Raw genomic sequence first — 16,879 nt, forward strand, 5'->3', positions numbered from 1 at the left:
CCCACCTCAGCCTCCCAGAGTGCTAGGATTACAGGCGTGAGCCACCACACCCGGCCGCAATATTGATTATTATTAACCAAAGTCTATATTTTATTCAGATTTCTTTAGGTTGTTGTTGTTGTTGTTGTTTTTAACCTAATTTTCTTTTTTCTGTTCCAGAATTTCATCCAGGATACCACATTATATTTAGTCATCATGTCTCCTTAGGTTCTCTTGGCTGTGATAATTTCTCAGACCTTCCTTGTATTTGATTACTTTCACAGTTTTAAGAAGTCTTTTGAGATATTTTGTAGAATTTTGGTTTGTCTGATGCTTTTTTCATAGTTAAACAGGGGCTAGAGATTTCTGGAATGGAGGTCAAAAAGGTAAAGTGCCATTATTATCACATGATATCAAGGGTACATGCTATCAACATGACCTATCATTGACATTAACCTTGATTGTGAGTATAGGAACCTATTTCCAGGATTGTTGCTATAATGGGGAACTTTAATAGTAGCTAAAGTGGTATTCCATTTATTCATTCAACAAATATTTATTTATTTATTTATATTTATTTTTGAGACAGAGTCTCACTTTGTTGCCCAGGCTAGAGTCAGTGCCATGGCATCAGCCTAGCTCACAGAACCCTCAAACTCCTGGCCTCAAGCAATCCTTCTGCCTCAGCCTCCCGAGTAGCTGGGACTACAGGCATGCGCCACCGGCTAATTTTTTCTATATATATTAGCCACCGGCTAATTTTTTCTAAATATATTAGTTGGTCAATTAATTTCTTTCTATTTATAGTAGAGACAGGGTCTCACTCTTGCTCAGGCTGGTTTCGAACTCCTGACCTCGAGCAATCCGCCCGCCTCGGCCTCCTAGGATTACAGGCGTGAGCCACCGCACCCAGCCAACAAATATTTATTGAATGTGTACCATGTGCCATGAACTTGGATACAGCAGTGAACAAAAACAGGCAAATCCCTGACTTCATGGAGCTTACAATCTAGTTGAAAAGAGACACAATAAATAATAATAACATAGTAAACAAATAAATGTTATAGTATGTGAGAAGGTAATGCATGCTATGGAAAAATTGAACTGAATAAAAGGGATGGAAAGGCAAATGACATTTTTAAATGGGGTGGATAGGGCGGTGCCTCATTGAGAAGGTAAGTAACATTTGAGCAAAGACTTGAAGCAGGTGAGGGAAGTAGTCATTTGGAGATCTGGGGTAGAGCTTTCCTGGCAGAAGGAACAGCCAGTACAAAGACCCTAATGCATGAACATGCCTAATGTGTTGGAAAAATAGAAAGGAGGTCAGTGTGACTGGAGAAGAGTCAGAAAAGACAGGGGAGAGTAGCAAGAAATGAAGTCAAATAGGTAATAGAATCCAGACAATTAAAGACCTTGTAAGCTATTATACAGATATTGGTTTTACTCTAAATCACATGGGATGCCATTGAAAGAGGTTTGAGAAGAGACTTTAATTTGAATTTCATTTTTATTTTTTATCTAATTTTATTTTTTGAAGAGACGTGGTTTCACAGTGTTGCCCAGGCTGGAGTGCAGTGGCTATTCACAGGGTGATCATAGCACACTACAGCCTCAAACTCCTGGGCTCAAACAATCCTCCCACCTCAGCCTTCAGAGTAGCTGAGATTATAGGTGCATGCCACCGGCCTGGCTATTAACTTTCATTTTTAACGCATTGACTGCCATGTGAGTTGTATTTAACTCACGCTAGTTTTGAGCCTGGGGCCTCATGAAGCATATGTAACTCACACATCTCTTCACCTTGGGAGCCATAAGAACTATTTTTCAAGTTGCATGAAACTCATGCACAGAAAAAAATAAAAAATTTTTCATTAAATTAGAAAGGATCATTTTGTTTTCAAGGTTTTTATTCTATTTTCATAATAAAACACCTTGGCCCCAAGATAAAAGATTTTTTTTCTAGTGTGGCAGTCAGTGTGTTAATAGGAAAATCTAACTTGTCTTGAGAGTAAATTATGGTAGGAGGCAGAGGTAGAACACCTGTTAGGAGGCTATCGAAACAATCCAGGCAAGAGATAATGATGGCTTGAACCAGGATGGTAGCTATGAGGGTTGTGAGAAGTCATTGAATTTTTTATATATTTTGAAGAGTAAATAGGATTTGCTGATGTCTTGAAGATGGAGCATGAGAGAAAGAGACGAATCAAAAAAATCCCCAAGGTTTGGGGTTTGAGCACATGAAAGGATAGTGTTTTCATCAACTAAAGACTGTAATATAAGTTTTGGGGTAGGCGACAGAAAGGGGAGAGACTAAAAGTATAGTTTTGGACATGTACTTTGAGATGTTTTTTAGTTACCCAAGCAAAGAAGTCAAGTAGACAATTGGATATACAAGTCTAGAGTTTAAGAGAGAGGTCTAGGTTGGAGATATAAATAGTATTCAAAACTGAGACTAGAAGAGATCATAAAGAGAGAGAGTATAGACAAAGAAGAAAACCCTAGGATAGGGTTCTGGGAGAGAAGAAGAAATCAGTGAAATAGTCTGAGAAGAAGCAACCAGTGAAGTAGGAGGAAAACCAAAAGAAGACCATGGAAAAGAGTGTTTCCAGGAAGAAGTGATCAACTGTGTCAAGTGTTGCAGATAGGTGAAGTACGATTAGGGCTAATAATTGACCATTGGATTTAGCAATGTGGAACTCATTGATGACTTTGACAAGGGCAGTTTTAGTGGAGTGGTTGGGGTGAAAGCTTAACTGAAGTGGGTTCAAGAGAGAATAGGAGGCGAGAAATTGGGAACAGTGAGATATACAAGTTTTTATAGGTGTTTTGCTATAATGGGAGTACATAAATGGAGCAGGAGGGAAAAAGTGGATCAAGGGAGTTTTATTGTTTGTTTTGGTTTTTAATATGGAGAAGCAACAGCATTTTTGTATGCTAATGGGAGCAATCCAGTAAAGAGAGAAAAAATGATGATGCCAGAGATACAAGGCATAAGTGGTGAAGCCATGATCTAAAGTGGCTGAGAGTGGAGGGGATCCAGTCCATAAGTTGAAGGACTACCTTTAACTAGAAGCTCGGATGAGTTATCTGTAGCAACAGTTCTCACACTTTTTGGTTTTGGCATCATTTGCACCTTTAAAAATTATTGAGGTATCAAGCAGAGTGCTATGGATGAAAAAAAATTATTGAGGACCTCAAAGAGCTTTTGTTTATGTCAGTTATTTCTAGTAACATTTGCTATATTCTAAATTAAAACTTATAAACTTAAAAATATTTATTCATTACAAAATAGCAATAATAAAACTATTACATGCTAAAATAAACAACACATTTTTATGAAAAATAACATTTTCCAAAACAAAAGATCTTAGTGAGTAGAGTAGCATTGTTTCATATTTTTGGAGATCTTTTACATATACTATGGTTTGAATGTTTTTTTTTTTTTATTTCAGGACATTATGGGGGTACAAACATTTTGGTTACATGTTATGACTTTACCACACTCATACCATGATTTGAGGCGTGCCCTTCCCCCCCCTTACAATGCTGACTGCATCCATTAGTTGTGAGTTTACCCACTCCCAACCCCCCAACCCCCAAAGAATATTACTACTGTGTGAGCACCTTAGTGTTGATCAGTTAGTGCCAATTTGATGGTGAGTACATGTGGTGCCTATTCTTTCATTCCTGTGATACCTCACTTCGGAGGATGGGCTCAAGCGCTATCCAGGAAAATATAAGAGGTTCTAGATCACTGTCTTTTTTTATAATTGAGTAGTATTCCATTGTATACATATACCATATTTTATTTTAATCCACTCATGGATTGATGCACTAGAACTCAAAAAAATCAAGAAAAAATCAACCCCATCAATAAATGGGCAAAGGACATGAACAGAAACTTTTCAAAAGAAAACAGAATAATGGCCAGCAAACATATAAAAATTGCTCAACGGCCAGGCATGGTGGCTCACGCCTGTAATCCTAGCACTCCGGGAGGCCGAGATGGGCGGATCGCTTGAGGTCAGGAGTTCAAAACCAGCCTGAGCAAGAGTGAGACCCCGTCTCTACTATAAATAGAAATAAATTAATTGGCCAACTAATATATATAGAAAAAATTAGCCGGGCATGGTGGTGCATGCCTGTAGTCCCAGCTACTCGGGAGGCTGAGGCAGCAGGATTGCTTGAGCCCAAGAGTTTGAGGTTGCTGTGAGCTAGGCTGACACCACGGCACTCACTCTAGCCTGGGCAACAAAGTGAGACTCTGTCTCAAAACAACAAAAAAAAATGTTCAACATCTCTAATTATTAGGGAAATGCAAATCAAAACGACAATGAGATATCAATCATAACCCAGTGAGATTGGTTTGAATGTTTTTGTTTCCTCCAAAATTCATGTTGAAACTTAATCCCCAATACAATAGCATTCAGAGGTGTGGTCTTTAGGAGATAACTGAGTCATTAGGGCTTAGAAAAGGGCTTAATGGAGGAAGTTCTCCCCTTTTCACTCCTTCATCTCTTTTACCACATGAGGACACCTACACAGTGCTATCTATGAGGAATGAGCCCTCACCAGACACTGAACCTACCAGTGTCTTTTTTTTCCAGACAGAGTATCACTCTATTGCCCTGGGTAGAGTGCAGTGGCATCATCATAGCTCACTGCATCCTCTTTCCTCAGCCTCCTGAGTAGCTGGGACTACAGGCACACACCACAATGCCTGGCTAATTTTTCTATTTTTTGTAGAGATGAGGTCTTGCTCTTGCTCAGGCTGGTCTTCAACTCCTGGCCTCAAGCATCTTCCTGCTGTGGCCTCCCCCAGAGTGCTAGGATTACAGGTGTGAACCACCACACCTGGCCACCTGCCAGTGTCTTGATCTTGGACTGCCTGGCCTCCAGAACTGTGAGAAATAAACTATTATTATTTATAAACTACCCAATCTCAGGCATTTTGTTATAGTATCACAAATGGACCAAGACATATGGAAAAAACCCAACCTTATAGAGGTATGTAGTTGGAAACTGGAGGACCTCATAGACTCCCAGAAGTCCTCAGATCACACTTTGAGAACCACTGATCTATAGCAACAGGTGAGAAGACAGGGTACAGATACTGGTAGAAGTGGAGAGATAGAGGGTGGGAGTCTGTGGAAGGTTTTGGGGGTTGGAAGAGAGAAACAGTCATCAAGGGAAGTGGGAAAATGAATGGCCTATGCTGCACTATCCAATACTCATTCACTAGCCACATGTGACTATTGAGCACTTGAAATGTGGCTAATATGACTAAGAAACTGATTTTAAAGTTCCACTTAACTATTTAAATATAAATATAAGTAGCCGTATGTGCTAGTGGTTATCATTTTGTTCAGCACAGATGATAGAATATTTCCATCATAGCAGAAAGTTGTATGGGACAGCACTAATCTGGGAATATGAAATATGATTTCCAGGAAGTATTAAGGACTCACTTAAGGGTGTGATCCTGAATTTAAATGAAGCCAGCCAGCATGGTTGTGTGTTTTTCTCCAGCTACATTCAGCTGTCAGGATCTGTGCACAGAGTGAGCGGGATTGGATTTAACCGTGGTCAGGGTTTTGACAAGTGAGTATATAAAAGTGAGAAGAGGAAAGAGACTTAAGGATATATGGAAAGGAGCATTTATAATGATTGGCCGGGGAATGCAAGCTAGGTAAGTAGGAAACTCAGAGGGAGAAAAGGTGGAGGATAAGGAGAAGTTGGTAGGATCAATGGATTAGAGGTTTAAGTGGGGGGTCAAATGATTGTTGAAATTAGAGTACTAGAGGGAATGAACTGTAAAGAGGAGGAGGTGGTCAAAATGGAATTTATGAAGATGAGATTATGATGGTGTCTTAGTCTGTTTTCTATTGCTTGTAATAGAATATCTGAAACTGAGTAATTTATAAAGAAAAGGAATGCATTTTTACATTTATGGAGGCTGAGAAGTCCAAAGTCAAGGGGTCACATCTGATGGAGTCCTTCTTGCTGGTGGGGATCTTCTGCAGAGTCCTAAGGTGGTGTGGGGCATCACATCATGAGGGGGCTAAGCATGCTAGCTCAAGTCTCTCTTTCTCCTCTTAAAAAGCCACTAATGCCACTCCTGTGATAAACCATTAACCAATAATCCATGAATGGATTAATTCATTCATGAGGGTAGAGTGCTCATGACCCAATCACCTCTTAAAGGCCCCACCTCTCAATACTGCCATATTGGGGATTAAGTTTCACATGAGTTTTAGAGGGAACAAACATTCAAACCATGTTGATGGAGTGAGTTTTCAATTGCTGCTAAAGGCAATGTCTAGGGTATGACTATGGAAGAGAGTGACTGAGATGAGGCAGAGGGCAAGCAAGATCATTGGAAGAATGGAGTTCAAAGAACTAAGAGGAAAGGATGTTAGAAGGATCAATTAAATGCATATTGAAAGACTGAGCATAGTATTAGTGTTGTGGTGACAGTATCCAAGGAGTTAAAATTGAGAAATGAAGGGGAGTAATCCAGAGATCAGCAGATGACAATAAGAATGAGTGGGCAATGGATGGATAATCTGCTGACATGAAATTTAAAGCAGGAAAGTTTGAGGCAGGGAAATGGTCTGGAAGTGTCAGTAGGAACAAGTAGGACTTTCTTGTGGGAGAATAAACAGCCACGATTTGAGGGCTGCAGGGGAAGCAATGCAGGGAAGACCCAGGTTTCCTTTAGAATAAGAAGATAAAAAGTGAGGCATGATGGTGCACGCCTGTAGTCCCAGCTACTTGGGAGGCTGAGGTGGCAGGATGGCTTGAGCCTAGGAGTTTGAGTCTGTAGTGAGCTATGATCACACTACTGCACTCCAGCCTGGACTACAGAGTGAGACTCTGTCTCTGAAAAACAAACAAGCAAAACAGATGAAAGGAACACATAAAAAGGAGGTTGGGAATATATTAGGTTGGTGCAAAAGTAATTGCGGTTTCAGACCATAAATTTTAAACCATTATAACTAGTCTCAAAGACATCTTTATTAATCAGAATAGGAACCATTACAAGCAAAACATTTTTGCTAACGAGAAGTAAGTTTGTTTATTCCTGTAGTGTAAAAATCCATGCTTTGAGATTCAGCGAACTCTTAGAAAGCATCTTCTGCATCCTGCTGGTTGTGGAAGTATTTTCCCTGCAAAAAGTTGTTGAGATACTTGAAGAAGTGGTAGTCGGTTGGCTAGAGGTCAGGTGAATATGGCGCATGAGGCAAAACTTCATAGCCCAATTCGTTCAACTTTTGAAGCGTTGATTGTTTGACTTATGGTTGGGCATTGTCATGGAGAAGAATGGGCCCTTTCTGTTGACTAATGCCAGCTGGAGGCATTGCATTTTTTGGTGCATCTCATCGATTTGCTGAGCATACTTCTCAGATGTATTGGTTTTGCTGGGATTCAGAAAGCTGTAGTGGATGGACTGGCAACAGACCACCAAACAGTGACCATGACCTTTTTTTGGTGCAAGTTTGGCTTTGGGAAGTGCTTTGGAGCCTCTCCTCAGTCCAACCACTGAGCTAATCATCACTGGTTGTGTAAAATCCACTTTTTGTCATGTGTCACAATCCAATCAAGAAATAGTTCATTGTTGTTGTGTACAATAAGAGAAGACACTTCAAAATGGCAATTATTTTTTTTTTTTTAATTTTCGGTCAGCTCATGAGGCACCCACCCACTTATTGAGCTTTTTCACCTTTTCAATTTGCTTCAAATGCTGAATTGACTGTAGAATGGTCTACATTGAGTTCTTTGGTGTCTTCTTCAGCATCTTCTCATGTAGTTGTAAGAGGATCAGCTTCGATGATTGCTCTCAATTAGTCATTGTCAATTTCCAATGGCTGGCCATTGTGCCCCTCAACTTCAAGGTTCTCATCTCCTTCGCAAAACTTCTTGAACCACCACCGCACTGTATGTTCATTAGCAGTTCCTGGGCCAAATGCATTGTTGGTATTGTAAGTTGTCTCTGCTGCTTTATGACCCATTTTTAACTTGGATAAGAAAATCACTCAAATTTGCTTTTTGTATAACATCATTTCCATAGTCTAAAATAAATATAAAATTAATAGCAAGCAATAAGTCATTAGCAAAATAATATAAAGTGAGAAATGCATATTAAAATGATATATATAACAACACACCTTGGTGAAAGAACAAAATTAAACAAAATAAAATAAATAAAAATAAGAAAAGAAAAACAAGAAAATAAAAAAAACAAACAAAAAAAATAAAATGATGTATAACATAACCACATTTAAGAATGTATTCTGATATCAAGCAGGCTAAAACCGCAATTACTTTTGCACCAACCTAATACAAAGTTTTGCTGATGATAGATATGTGTGCCAGAAGGTAGAATGGAAATATTTCAGTAGTTGGGGAAACATGGGAGATAGAGACAGAATGGGGGATGTACAGAGCCAAATGGATATGATAATGGGCTAGATGAGGGACAACTTGGGAGTCTGGTGCTTCTTATGGTGACTAACATAAAGGGACCCAAATGTTATAATGATAACAGTCCCTGGTAAATTCATGGGGTAGATAGCAATGGTGAGATTATAGGGAGGAGTGGGTGTCTGGGGCTCTCCCTTGACTCTTGTTGATACAAGCAAGGAAGTTTTGGGAAGCTTGACATTTGTCCTACTTGGAGCACTTGCTTGGCAGGCATGAGCCCTCTCTTGACCACTGATGATGGGTGAAACCTCAAGGAGATGTGGTTTTAGTATCAGTGTATGAGTTTGTTCTTGACTTCTCTCAGGGGAAGGACTGTATATGGGGTCCCCACTCACCCCCTGTTAATGCAGTTGAGGACTTCTAAAGTAAGATAGGTATTAGAGCACAGGGTACTGACCCCTGATAATGAGAGGTCAGTAGAAAGTATGAAAACCACTGGAGTTCTGGGCACCATCCCACCCTTCAGTCATCTTATAAGTGCTTAAATGACTATCGGAAGTGGATTGGTTAAATAAATTATGGTACATAAATTCTATGGATGCCCAGTAGCCATCAAAAGCAATGAAACAGGCTGGGCGCGGTGGCTCATGCCTGTAATCCTAACACTGTGGAAGGCCGAGGCGGGCCGATCGCTCAAAGTCAGGAGTTCAAAAAGCAATGAAACCCTCATATATATATATATATATATATATATATATATATATATATATACACATACATATATATGTGTGTGTGTGTATATATACATATATATGTGTATATATACACACATATACACATACATGTTTATTTATTTATATTTAGACACACACACACATATATATATATCAATCTATCATCTGACATAGAAAACTCTCTAAGAAGAATTTCACCCATGAAATAAAAAAAGTAAAAACAAAATAGCATGCATAGTATCATCTCATTTATGTTTTTTAAAAGCATGTATGGGAGGGGCTTCAAGATGCCTAACTAAAGGCATCTGGTACCCACCTCTTCCACAAAGAACCAAAATAGTGCATAGATAATAGCAGTTTGAATAGATCACTTAAGGGAGAACACCTATAGGAAACACCTAAGGCAAGGAAGAAGAGGGAAGTGAGGGAGCATGCTCAGCTGGGATCTGCTGAGAGCCAGGAAAAGCTCTCCAGTGGGGGGAAAGGGTCAGTGAGTGACCCCCTAAGCAGTCCACATTCCCACTGCAACTTCTTCAGTCCTAGCCACCAGGAGAACCCTTTAACCCTTGAAAGCCCTGAGACTAACATAGAGAACTGCTTGAAGAACATGTGATGACATTGCTCTAGAGAGAGAGCTCATCCTGTGTCTCAGACACCCCCTGAGTCCTAAACAGCTACAGCAAGGTGCCATTTTGAGAGCCCAGTCCCAATAAGACTGCATCTTGCCCTGAGGCCTCAAATCCCCTGCATCTCCATATCCCTGGAACTCTACTGACATCCCTATGCATGCAGTCAGACACCTCTGATGGCTATTGCCACCAGGGCTGAAACAAGCCATAGGCAGTGACCCCACTACCCCCAGTAGCAGGGCCACAGTGCATTTAAAAGCACCCTGAGAATTGCTTGAGGCCAGAAGTTTGGGACCAGCCTGGGAAAATACAGTGAGACCATGTCTCTACAAAAATAATTTTTGTAAATTAGCCAGGTATGATGGCATGTGCCTATAGTCCCAGCTACTTGGGAGGCTGAAGCAGGGGGATTGCTTAAGCCCACAAGTTTGAGGATACAGCGAGCTATGATCATGCACTTTAACCTAGGCAACAGAGCAAGACCCTATCTCTGAAAAATAGAATAAAAATTTAAAAAATATGTAAAAGTGCCCTTAGGAAAGACTACCCTGCTTGTAGGCACCACCTGGGGCTGAAGCAAGAGTTCCCCAGCCATGTGCCTATAGTTGCTCCCAGTGAAAGCAATCTCATTTTCCCTAGAAGCAGGGCTGCAGTTCAACTGCTGCTACCCCCACCTAAGGATTTCCCTGGGGGTCTGGGGATCACTCTGCTCCTGTTGGTGACAACCAGCACCCTCACACACTACTGGAAGACCTGAGGACAGGCACGCCTGGCCCAGCTCCAGCCCCCTCATTGCCTGAGTACATCATCTGGGAACCTGGGGATCATCCACCACCATTGGCACCTAGCATAACTCCTATGGGCCTGAAGATGGGCCCACCTGACCTGCCTCTACCACCACAGATAGCACCTACCCTACCTGCAGACCTGGGGACTGACCCACTCTGCCCATTGTAGCTACCACCAACACCAGTGTGGACCTCTTGGGGACCAGAGGATTGCCACTGCTGCTGCCATTGCCCATGCCATGCCTGCTGCCCAGGGGTCTGAGAACCCCCACACAAACCTACCTGGCTCACTGCTGTCATAGCTGGCACCCAAGCAAGATGCCTGGAGGCCCAAGAATGGGTCTGCCTGGACCTGCTGACACCAATGCCAGCTTATGTTGCCCTGGATCCCAAGGAGATGTACATTTGGTCCATCACTGCCACCACGGGCAGTGATATTGTTTCATAAGCAACTATATAAACAATGAAACTAGCCACTAGCATAAAGATGCTGTGCCAATGAACCGCTTATGCCATGCAAGTTTGTTTACATGCATGGAAGAAAATAGTTCTAAAATTATTAATTTATAAATTATCCTTATGGGGAGCACATTCCTAAGTACAGAATGCTGAAACTTGGGTTGTCCATATCCTGGCAACTGCCTGTATATGCTACCTACAAGAAACTCATCTCACCTATAAAGATGCATATAGAATGAAAGTAATGGGATGGAAAAAGATATTCCATTCAGAAAGAAACCAAAAGCAAGCATGAATAGATACATTTATATCAGATAAAACAGACTTTAAGTCAAACACAGTGGAAAGAGACAAGATTATTATATAATGATAGAGGGGTCAATTCAGTAAGAGGACACAGCAACCCAACACTGAAGCACCCAGATATATAAAGAAAATATAATTAGATCTAAAGGGAGAGATAGACTCCAATGTCATAATGGTGACTTCAACACCCTGTCTCCACATTAGACAGATCATCTAGACATAAAGTTAACAAGGAAATATTGGATTTAACAATTAACTTCCATGTGAGTTGTATTTAACTTACACTATTTTTGAGCCCTGGGCCTCGTGAAACATATGTAACTCACACATCTCCACCTTGGGAGCTGTGTGAACTATTTTTCAAGTTGCATGTAACTCACACAAAGAAAACAGTAAAAAGTAACAATTTTTTATTAGAAAGGATTGTTTTGTTATTGAAGTTTTTATTCTATTTTTGTAATAAAACACTATTGCCCCAAGGAAAAAAAAAATTTTTTCTAGTGTGGAAGTCAATGCATTAAACTATACTTTAGGCTAAATGGACCTAACAGACATTTACAGAACATTTCATCTAACAGCTACAGAATACACATTCTTCTCATCAGTACATGCAACATTGTCTTGGACAGACCATATGCGGGAACACAAAACAAGTCTCAACAAATTTTTAAAAATCAAAATCATATCAAGTATCTTCTCAGACCACAATGTAATAAAAGTAAAAATCAATAATAAGAAGAACTTTGTAAACTGTACAAATACATGGGAATTAAACAACCTACTCCTTAGTGATCATTGGGGTCAATGAAGAAATTAAGGAGAAAGTAAAAAAAATTCTTGAAACAAAAATTGAAACACAATATACCAAAACCTATGGGATAGAGCAAAAGTAGTGTTAAGGGGAAATTATAGCAACAAATGCCTACATCAAAAAAGGAAAAATATTTCAAATGAACAACCTAATGATGCACCTCACAGAACTAGAAAAGCAAGACCAAACATCCAATGTTAGTAGAAGAAATGAAATAATAAAGATCAGAGCAGAACTAAATAAAATAGAGACTTAAAAAAATAGAAAGGATCAACAAAATTAAAAGTTGGCTGTTGCAAAAGATAAAGAAAGTTGATAAACTGCTGGCTAGACTAGCCTAGAAAAAAAGGAGAGAAGACCCAAATAAATAAAATCAAATAGAAAAAAGGAGACATAACAACTGATATCATAGAAACACAAGAGATCAACAGAGACTATTATGAACAACTAAACTGGAAAACCTAGAGGAAATGGATAAATTCCTGGTTACATACAACCTACCAAGATTGAATTGGAAGAAATAGAAAGCTGGAACGGACCAATAATGAGTAATGACATTGAATCAGTAATAAAATGTCTCCCAAAAAAGAAAAGTCCAGGACCAGATGGCTTCACTGCCAAATTCTACCAAACACACAGAAGAACTAACAGCAATTCGCAAACTATTCCAATAAATTAAAGAGGAGAGGATTTCCACTAACTCATTCTACAAGGCCAGTATTACCCTGATACCAAAACCAAACAAGAATGCATCAAATAAAAAGAAAACCACAAGCTAAAATCCCTGATGAACATAGATCCAAAAATACTCAACAAAATACTAGCAAACCAAATCCAACAGCACATCAAAAAGATAATATCTCATAATCAAATGGGATTTATCCCAGGAATGCAAGGATAATTGAACATAAACAAATCAATAAATGTGATATATCACATCAATACAATGAAGGATATAAACCATATTATGATCATCTCAACAGATGCAGAAAATGCAATTGATGAAATTCAACATCCCTACATGATAAAAACTCTCAACAAAATATGCATAGAGGGAACATACCTCAACATAGTAAAGTCCATATATGACAAACCCACAGCTAACATCATACTGAGTGGGGAAAAGCTGAAAGCCTTTCCACTAAGAACTGGAACAAGGCAAGGATGCCCACTTTCACCAGTCAGCATAGTACTGAAAGTCCTAGCTAGAGAAATCAGGCAAGATAAAGAAATAAAAGGCATCTAAATAGGAAAAGAGGAAGTCAAATTATCCTTCTTTGCAGATGATATGATCTTATATCTAGAAAAACCTGAAGCTTCCACCAAAAAACTCTTAGATCTGATAAATTCAGTAAAGTTGCAGGATACAAAATCAACATACAAAAATCAGTAGCATTTCTGTACTGCAATAATGAACTAGCTGAGAGAGAATTAAGAAGACAACCCCATTTACAATAACTACAAAAAAATAAAATATCCTAGGAATAAATTTATGCAAGGAGGTGAAAGACCTCTATAAGGAGAACTATAAAACTTTGATGAAAGAAATTGAAGAGGACACAAGCAAATGGAAAGACATCCCATGCTCATGGAGCAAAAGAATTAACATCATTAAAATGACCATACTACTCAAAGCAATCTACAGATTTCAGTGTAACCCCTATCAAAATATCAATATTATTTTTCAAAGAAATAGAAAAACAATCCTAAAATTGGTATAGAATCAAAAAAGAGCCCAGATAGCTAAAGCAATCCTGAGGAAAAACAACAAAGTGGAAGCACTACACTACCTGACTTCAAAATATATTCTGAGGCTATAGTAACCAAAACACTGTGGTATTGGTATAAAAACAGACGTATAGACTAATGGAACAGAACAGAGAACTCAGAAACGAATCCACATATTTACAGCCAACTGATTGTCAACAAAGGCACCAAGAACATACATTAGAGAAATGACACCCTCTTCAATTAATGGTGCTGGGAAAACTGGATATTCACATACAGAAGAATGAACCTGGACCCTTTTCCATCACCATATGCAAAAATCTACTCAAGATGCATTAAAAACTTAAATGTAGGCCGGGCGCTGTGGCTCACGCCTGTAATCCTAGCTCTTGGGAGGCCGAGGCGGGCGGATTGCTCAAGGTCAGGAGTTCAAAACCAGCCTGAGCGAGACCCCGTCTCTACTATAAATAGAAAGAAATTAATTGGCCAACTGATATATATATAAAAAAAATTAGCCGGGCATGGTGGTGCATGCCTGTAGTCCCAGCTACCCGGGAGGCTGAGGCAGAAGGATTGCTTGAGCCCAGGAGTTTGAGGTTGCTGTGAGCTAGGCTGATGCCACGGCACTCACTCTAGCCTGGGCAACAAAGCGAGACTCTGTCTCAAAAAAAAAACAACAAAAAAAAAACTTAAATGTAAGCACAAACTACAAATCTAGAATAAAACATAGGGGAAATGCTTCAGTATATTGGTCTAGGCAAAGATTTTATGTTTAAGACCTTAAAAGTCCAGGCAGCAAAACAAAATAGATAAATGGGGCTATATTAAACTAAAAAGCTTCTGCACAGCAAAGGAGACAGTCAGCAGAGTGAAGAGTCAACATTTTGAATGGAAGAAAATATTTGAAAACTATTCATCTGACAAAGGACTAATATCCAGAATCTATAAGAAACCCAAACAACAACAACAACAAAAGAGACCAAATAGTTCCATTAAAACATAGGCAAAGGACAAAAACAGACATTTCTGTAAGTAAGACATATAAATGGCTAACAAGTATGTGAAAAAATGCTCAACATCCCTAATCATTGAAGACATACACATCAAAACCACAATGAGATATCATCTTACCCCAGTTATAATGGTTATTATCAAGATGAGAAAAAATAACAGATGCTTGTGAGGATGTGGAAAATGGGAACCCTTATACACTATTGGTGGGAATGTAAATTAGTACAGCCATTTTGGAAAACAGTATGGAGATTTCTCAAAAAACTAAAAGTGGAGTTACCATATTATCCAGCAACTCTACTGCTGGATATTTATCCAAAGGAAAATAAATCAGCATATCAAAAAGATACCTGTATCCCCATGTTTATTGCAGCACTATTCATAATAGCAAAAATATGGAATCAACCTAAGTGTCCACCAACAGACAAATGGAAAAAAATTGCATATATACACAATTTAATACTGTTTGGCCATAAAAATGAATGAAATTATGTCATTTGCAGCTACATGGATAGAACTGGAGGTCATTATGTTAAGTGAAATAAACCAGGTCTATAAAGACACATATCACATGTTCTCATATGTGGGAGCTAAAAAGTTGATCTCATGGAGATAGAGAGTAAAATGATAGATACAAGAGGCTGGGAAGGATGTGTGGGTGGGAATGAAGAGAGTTTGGTTAATAGGTACAAGCATACAGTTAGATAAAAGGAAAAAGTCCTAATGTTCGATAGCAGAATAGAGTGACTATAATTAACAATAATATATTGTGTATTTCAAGAAGGCTAGAAGAGAGGACTTGAAATGCTCTCAACACATAGAAATGATAAATACTTGCTGTGATGGGTAACCAAAATACCCGACTTTATTATTACATATTCTATGTATGTAACATATCACATGTACTCCATAAATATGTACAAATATATCATAAAAAGCATGTATATACAATATTTGTGTAAATGCACAAAAAAACTTCTGGAAGGATACATACGCAAAACCATCGTCAGTTTTTATGTATGAGGAGAGAAGAAAAGAGCTGAGGAGGGGAGGGAGGGCATGGTTGGGTAGGGCAGGACAGGATAGGGGCAGGGGTACTTTAAGTGTTGTGATTTATAGAGCACAATGTTGTAACTACTTGGGTTCAAATCCAGATTCTGGTATGAATATTTGGGTAATCTTGAGCAAGTTACTTATCCTTCTTTTTCCTCACTTTCTTAATCCTTAAAATGGAAATAATAATAGTATCTACTTCATAAGTCACTCTGAAAATTAAATTAGTTAATACCTGAAGCTTTTTCAAAGGAGATGCGTGAATATTCCTATTGCAGCAGTGCTTGGCACAGGTAAATATAAATGCTAGCTATTGTTACTGTTGTTATACTTCTGTGTTGTTTGAATGTTATATAATGTGAGAATTTTCATGTATTTCCTTTGGAAAAGCTCAGAGGAAGGAGCCAGTAGAGAGGGAGAAGTTGGAAATATAGGAGAGAGGTAATAATAGGTTGAATGAGGTTATTGAGGAGACCCATACATGAATGGGATCTGAAACACACATGGAGGAATTAGACCTAGATTGGAAGAGGGATATCTTTTAACAGTAGGAAAGTGTGGCTGTGAATATATTTGTAGTTTGGTAACAGGAGGTTGGTTTCTCATCTGAAGACTTCCATCTTATCTTTAGGAGGTGAGTTATTTGGGGCTGCTGAGGAGTTGAAATTTTGGGGAGAATGGAGAATCTTGGGAAGTATCATTGGGGAGAGTGAGAGAGTGAGCTGAAAACATGACAGGAATCTCCCAAAATACTGAAGGTCCACTTGAGGTCAGTGACCACAAATTCATAGTGGTATTAATCTGTTCATATGTGTGATTTTCTCTTACAGAGCTTAACAGCTCTGGCAGGGGAGAGGAGAGGAAAGGCTGTGAACCAAATGCCAGGATCTTTAATGACTGAGTAGAGGACAACAAGGAGGTGGAGTCAAGGTGTAACCAATGTCATGAAACTCAGAA

This window comes from Microcebus murinus, chromosome X, assembly GCF_040939455.1.
Source record: "Microcebus murinus isolate Inina chromosome X, M.murinus_Inina_mat1.0, whole genome shotgun sequence".
In the NCBI taxonomy this organism is placed as follows: domain Eukaryota; kingdom Metazoa; phylum Chordata; class Mammalia; order Primates; family Cheirogaleidae; genus Microcebus; species Microcebus murinus.